The sequence below is a fragment of the Physeter macrocephalus genome, chromosome 5 (genome assembly GCF_002837175.3).
Source record: "Physeter macrocephalus isolate SW-GA chromosome 5, ASM283717v5, whole genome shotgun sequence".
NCBI lineage: Eukaryota > Metazoa > Chordata > Mammalia > Artiodactyla > Physeteridae > Physeter > Physeter macrocephalus.
This window is the reverse complement of record NC_041218.1, coordinates 71524184-71531533: the sequence shown is the minus strand read 5'-3', so window position 1 is coordinate 71531533 and position 7350 is coordinate 71524184. Positions and strand designations below refer to the sequence as shown.

The window sequence follows — 7350 nt, the reverse complement described above, 5'->3', positions numbered from 1 at the left end:
CCACATGCCGCGGAGCGGCTGGGCCCGTGAGCCATGGCCGCTGAGCCTGCGCGTCCGGAGATTGTGCTCCGCAACGGGAGAGGCCACAGCAGTGAGAGGCCCGCGTACCGCAAAAAAACAAACAATCAAAAAAAAACACACACAAAAAAAGGAAGTTGAATACCCATAAACCTATCTAGTTCAATAAGTTATAATAAGCCATCAAATGGAACTACGAAGCTATACAAAATAAATTATACCCAATGTACTACATATGGCCCTGGCTACCTCTCTGATTGTGTTTCCTACGTCTACCTCTTCCCATCACTCACTGCTCCAGCCACATTGCCCTCTTTGCTTCTTCCAGTGGGCCAAGGAAGCCATTCACGTGGCTTTAACTCTCTGCACTCACTCAAATGCCTTCATTTCAAAGAGCTTCCCAGAGCACCCTGACTAACAAGGCTCCTTCTCTCTCTCTCCCTGTCCCTCTCATCTAGCTCTATTTCTCTTCATAGCTCACAGCAGCCCCTGTCATTTCATTAGCATCTGTTTGCCATGGTCTATTTCCCCCAAGAGCAACATCCATGTGGGTAGGGATTTTGTAGGCTTTACTCAATACTGTATCTTTAGCACCTAAAACAATGCTGAGAGTAAGCATTTAAATTTAATAAATAATTGTCAAATAAGCTGTTGCATTGATATGGAAAGATGTTCAAGTAAAATTGTTAAAGGAAAAAAGCAAGTTGAATAAAAGAGTGTATAAAGCATACTTTTTCGGTTAAAAAGGGGGGGTACACGTAATATTTCCTTTTCTAGGCAAGGAACATTTAAGAATGATACAAGAAACTGTTAGTAAGCTTTTCATTTGTTTGCTTAACCTCAGAGGATGAGTATTTGGGTATTTTTAATTCTCCTATTAGATTTAATATATAATTAAAAATATCAAAAATTATCTTTTAAAAAAGTGAAAAACCTGCTCTAAAAGACCTTTTACAAACTGAGAATAACCTTGCTGGCATAAATATTACAATCTGAAAATATGTCTAGATTGCCTAAATTATGAGGACCAAACGATTAAGATAATGTCAAGCAAATTATTTAATTATCTTTCAAAGATTTTTAAAATTGTGATTTGAAAATGTCTAGATTTTCTCCATTACTTATACCATTAAATAATCAAGAAAATTTGCAACATTAAACAGTAAATTATTTAATTATGTCTCAAAATTTTTAAAAAATCCTCAAGAATGTGGAAAAATTATTATTCAATTTATGTACCAAAACTTTCTTCCAACCCCATGAAAAAAGAGAAACTTCTATTTTCACATAGAAAGTAATCTGTTTATCATTGAAAACCTGAATCACCATTTTTAAAGTGAAACTAAAAAAAATGTTTTAAATAAAGTAACAAAGCCCAAAAGTAATTTCTTTTATGGTTTAAGTAGGGAGATTTTTTATCAATCCTATAAAGTGAACTTACTACATCCTGCTTTGAGATATAAAGGTGACTAAGCCGGATTCCAAGCCCTCAAGGAACACAGAGCCCAACAGAGATAAAATACAAACATCTACAGTACAATGTGACAGGTGAAACAACAGTGGGACACACCTAGCTAACCAGTATAGAGAAGGGAATGATTGCTGTATGTGTATGGGGCAGCAGCTGCACAGTGAAATAACTACAAATGCAATAACCTTAATCAATGAAATCTCATTTCATTTGAAAGATGTTGGAAATAGAGTTTCTAATGCATTATTTATATTCACTGCAAAACTCTTTCATTCAGAATTTTCCTTGTTGGAATTTTCAACAGATTCACTCTACACCAGCAAACATTTCCACTGGAGCACAAGTAATGAATATACGTGTGTGTGTGTGTGTGTGTGTGTGTTCTCCTTAATGTTTCCACACCTCCCAAAACACAACAAATACCGAAATACCATACAAAATATTTTCTTGTGTTAGAGAAGAAAAATACCTGTTAAAGAGTTTGGGTCTCCTACTGAGATACAAAACCAAAAATAGAGCCTGAAACTCCTCCAGGAGGTGAACATGCAAGGAAGGAGTTTCCTTTTTTGCCAAAGTTGTTTTTATTTTAGAATTAAAAAATATTTTTAAAGTGGGAGCCCCCTCTAAAAGACTTATTTTAAGGTCTAGAATATAAACATATAGAATTCCCTAATTAACTCTACCTTTACACCTTGTTTCTATTTTCCTGCTAATGGGGAATTACTACCAAACACAGCCTACATTGGAGAGAATTACTCTATTTTAAAAATTCTTTAGCTCTGTTTATACTTTCTTTAGTTCTAAATACAAAAGTTTGTTACTTCATAGCCCAGTTATGTAGGCTTATTTTACACAACCTCAATATAGTCTATGTGGAAAATAATAAAAGAACACATAAATATAAAAAAAGTATGCAAAGATTTTGACATACACAACATCCAAAATAAAACAAACACAGAGACTCACCTACTGGTACTGAAAGACTAAATGAAGATACTCTGTTCACCAAAAGTCTCTATCGTTTAGCTGTTACTATTTGGAGTAGAGGCTTGGCTTCCCTCTAAATTTAGCTCTGGTGCTACATTATAATCTGCTCCAGTGAGGGTCAGCCTTTATAAGGCACTCACTGAAGCTCTGGCCGAAGAAGAGCAAGGGCACTTTGACTAAGAAACTGTGCTAGCTTAAACCTGGGAAAGTAACAAAGGAAGAGTAACAAAGGCAGTTCTCTTAGGCCAATGTCAAACGCTCGCTTTTATTAGACTGCATTACAACTTACAAGTTGAAATCAACTAACATCATGATGATTTGGCTTCCATAAAAACTATAACCCAGGGCTTCCCTGGTGGCGCAGTGGTTGAGAGTCCGCCTGCCGATGCAGGCGACACGGGTTCGTGCCCCGGTCCGGGAAGATCCCACATGCTGCGGAGCGGCTGGGCCCGTGAGCTATGGCCACTGAGCCTGCGCCTCCGGAGCCTGTGCTCCACAACGGGAGAGGCCACAACAGTGAGAGGCCCGCGTAACGCAAAAAAAAAAAAAAAAACTATAACCCAAACACTCACATAGAAAATAAGCTCATGGGACTTCCCTGGTGGTGCAGTGGTTAAGAATCTGCCTGCCAACGCAGGGTACACAGGTTCGAGCCCTGGTCTGGGAAGATCTCACATGCCGCAGAGCAATTAAGCCCGTGCGCCACAACTGCTGAGCCTGCGCTCTAGAGCCCACAAGCCACAACTACTGAGCTCACGTGCCACAACTACTGAAGCCCGCATGCCTAGAGCCCGTGCTCTGCAACAAGAGAAGCCACCGCAATGAGAAGCCTGTGTACCCCAACGAAGAGTAGCCCCCGCTCGCTGCAACTAGAGAAAGCCCACGCACGAAGACCCAACACAGTCAAAAATTTAAAAATAAATAATAAAAATAAATTATTAAAAAAATAAAAAGAGAAGAAGTTCATGTCCCACCAAAATGGAAAAGCTCCACGGTTTAAAATAGAATTTTAAAAAATTGTGTGTAAAATGGTAAAACAAAATGGATTTAAGTATTTCACATGTCATCTAAGAGACTAAATTTCTTGGATAGTTTAGGAGATAAAAGAAGGCCATAAAAATACTAAAACGATCCAATCAACCAAACATTAGAAACCAGGTACTTTATTAATGAAATAAACATTTTTGAATCAATTTCTATTTAAGTCTAAATGGAAAAGTTTAATTGAAAGATTTTTAAATCTAACATATTAGATAAATATCACCCCACCTCACTTTATTAATCTTCTAACTGCCCTTGTGCTCTTTTCATATTCCACCCCTTACTCCCAACCAGACTCTGGGTCCAAGTGTGACAATAGGCCAGCAGCATTGAAGGGTCTCATGGCTACTGTGTATTAATTCTGCCACTTGCCCTGCCCACCCTGAGTAGATTGACACCTTGCGTGTTGTCTTCCCTCGCATTCTTCCTTAATTCTCTCCATTCTGGAAAGTGTCTGATCTATCACAGAAGGCCGTACCTTCTAGTTGTCCCTACTAGTGGATGCCTTTTCTCAACTAGTAATCACGAGATTTGGCCTGATACTCTATTCTTGCCTGTTCTTCTGGTCTGGCTCATCTTTGAAGTATGATAATCTGCCTTTTGTAAGGCATTTAATATTACTAATATATGCTACACATAAAATAACTATGCTATTCAAACAACCTTGACATTATAAATATGGGTACTCTAAAGTGGAGTCAATCTTTTTCTATAAAGGGATAGAAAGAAAATATTTTAGGCTCTGTGAGCTATATGGTCTCTGTTCCAACTACTCAGTTCTGCTGTTATAGCCTGAAAGCAGCCATAGGCAATATATAAATAGGTGGTCATGGCTGTATTCCAGTAAAACTTTATTTACAAAACAAACAGTGGGTCAGAATGGGCCCCCAGGTTGCAGTTTGCCAACACCCATCCTGGAGAGGTGTACCCAACAGAACTATCTGTGACCGTGAAAATGTTCTATATCTGCACTGTCTAATATGGTAGCCACTAGACACATGTGGCTATTGGACCCTTGAAGTGCGGCTAGTGTGACTGAGGAACTAAATGTTTAATTTTATTTAATTTTCATTAATTAAAATTAACATTGAAATAGCCAACGTGTCTAGTGGCTATCATGTCAGGCAACCTAGTTCTAAAGCATTCCCTATGGCCCAACACACAAACTTGATAAAAAGGTGAAAACACACGCAAAGAATAGGAATTTTTTAATTAATATTTTTCAAATAAAGTAGCTCTGCAGAGCATTTTGCCCAAATTTCAAAACTATGTGGCTACAGCAGGAAAGAAAAGAAAAAGTACCAAACTTCAAAGTGAAACTCTCTTTGTACCGTCAATATTACTTAAGATAATGGGAAGAGAGAGACTTCAGATTCTAAAATAATAAAAATTATAGGGCAACAATATTATCCCCAAAGTATAAAGTGTGTCATAAAGATGCAATAACACCAGCACACAAAACTCAAAATATAACTGACCCACTTTACTGAAACGTTCTCAGGATGTACTCTGTGTTTAGGAGCAAGTTTCAAGAACTACCTTTCATTTTATATTTCAAATGGGTAAAATAATTTACCAAAAAAGAAAACTAAAAATTTCCCATAATTATAAAATATTCTCCTTTCCATTAAAGCTAAAACTTCAAGAACAAACATCATAAACTCCTGTACAAAAAGCTGTCATATCTAGGGGTCATTTGGGTTGATAAAACATTGTAGCATCCTTCTCTCAAAAGAAAAACAAAATTAAATTGCTCTGTGAAACTTTAAATTATGAACATTCTAAAGCGATAAGCTAAATATTTGCCTATAATTACACTACACAATTTTTTTGCCCAGAATAACATTAGCTTGTTCAATATCCTTACCATGATTTTGTAACAGCCTCTCTGGACTCAAAATCACCCAGCCTCTACAACAAACTTCGCTATAGCTCCTAGAAAATTCTATCTAAGTTTCAGTATTTATAATAATTGAAAAAACATTAAAAATGTAAAATAATAGCCTACCTATAAAAGAAAAATGTTTCTAAATAAATTCAAATATTTCTTTAATACAAAAATATTACTATTATATTCATATCTTCTTCATTCTTATAATTAATGATATAAAAGAACAAAGATATCTTTCTTAAAAAGCACAAAACTTAAACTATGGTTCTCTCCGCAAAATTTTACAACGGTAGTTTGCAGCGAGGGACATTAATGGTAGGAACTTAAATTGTGCTAAGCAACGACCTTTTAAGAAAGAGGGATCAAAGCCCAAAGGAATTGTGTTGTGAAAACAAGTACACTGAGTTAACTATATTCATCTAAATCTGCCTTAAGAAGACATAAAAGCATCGTGATTAAATTTTCATTATAACATTTCCAAATTTATTTCACTTCTTAAACTTTACCTTATTTTTGAATGATTCTTGCTTCCCTTTAAATAAAAATATTCCAGAAATTACATTTTAAGTATTAATGTACAACCTCTTCACTGAAATAAAGGCAATTACATAATGTCACTTATTTCATCTCAATGCAGTTATTTTCAAAAACTTTCAAGAAGTATAAATTAACTCCAAAATAGTTTCACTCTGCTTATCAATTCATGCCATCTACTCAAGGGACTCCATAAGCAGTCCCTGGGGCAAGCACATGTCCTTCTCTGGGCCCTTCCACTTTCCCCAGTTGGGATCTCTCCCAGGCCCTTCCCTTCCCCCAACAACTGACCAGCCCCACTCAGCTTCCCAGATGGTCTTATCTTGCTGAGGTCATTCTTATGTCTCAACACTTTGAAAAACACAAACACACCTTCAACTACACACACTGTACATACTTTGGCTTTTAGAAAACTCATTCCTCAAACATAACATTTCAGGGTATCTTAAGAGCAAAATGTCTTAAAACCTCCGTTCTAGTTAAGACCCTTAGAACTTCTGTCTGCAAGACAACAGGATAGTGATAACAATTGCATACCTACGATATTTCAAGTTGTAAATTCAGAGAATTTAGAGGAAATGGTGGCATGAAACAGAGAAATATCCAATGATTAAATGTCTAGTTGTGGTTTAAATATATTTATTAATCTATCAAGTATTTTAGGGGGGGCTTATTGTGTATCAGGCATTGTACTAGAGCACTGGTTTCACTCCAGGGTTAATTTTGTTCCCCAAGGGACATTTGGCAGTGTCTGGGGACATTTTTGCTTATCATGCTGGGAGAAGGGGGGTGCTACTGGAATCTAGTAGGTTGAGGCCAGGGATGCTGCTCAACAATCTACCATGTTGTAGGAGAGCCCCCTACAACAAAGGGTTATCTCGCCCAACGTTTCAAGTGTGCCAACGTTGGAAAACCCTGCATTAAAGAGGAAACAAAGGTAAGCAAAGCCAGAGATGGGCCTTGCTCTCGAGAACTGAAAATTGTGCACACAGGTCTAAACACATCAGAGCAGCAACCAGGCAGATATTTCCTTGAAAGACTTATTTCTGTTTGCCAAACATTAATGTCAATTGTGGACAAAACAAATGCATCACCGAGTAGCTCTGGTAGGGGGGGATGATAATGGGGAGGGGCTAGGTATGTATCGGGGGAGAGGGTATATGGGAAATCTCTGTACGCTTCTCTTAACTTTGATGTGAACCTAAAAGTGCTCTAAAAAAAAAATTAAGTTAAAAAAAAAATCAGCAGGGAGTGGTGTCAATGCCAGAGAGCAAGTCAGTTGATTAAGGCTAATTTCATATCAAACACAAAACTGATGTGAGTGTTTATGACTATCAGTACAAATAGAAGACTAGAAGATAAGTTATTATGGCGAGGGGGACTAAAGTCTGTTCCTCTCTTCTTAGCA

The 7350-nt window shown here is 37.2% G+C and overlaps 1 protein-coding gene across 5 annotated transcripts in view; it reads right to left on the bottom strand.

The window, feature by feature from the left end:
* BZW2 (basic leucine zipper and W2 domains 2) overlaps positions 1-7350 on the bottom strand; it is a 59460-nt gene that overhangs the window by 42478 nt on the left and 9632 nt on the right. Inside the window, exon 1 of one of the 5 annotated variants that reach the window (XM_028490076.2) lies at positions 2456-2475. The exons of the other annotated variants lie outside the window; for them this stretch is intronic. The gene's annotated coding sequence lies outside the window, so the exon portion shown is untranslated. Of the gene's footprint in view, positions 1-2455; positions 2476-7350 lie in introns of those variants that run through there. 5 annotated transcript variants of the gene reach the window in all.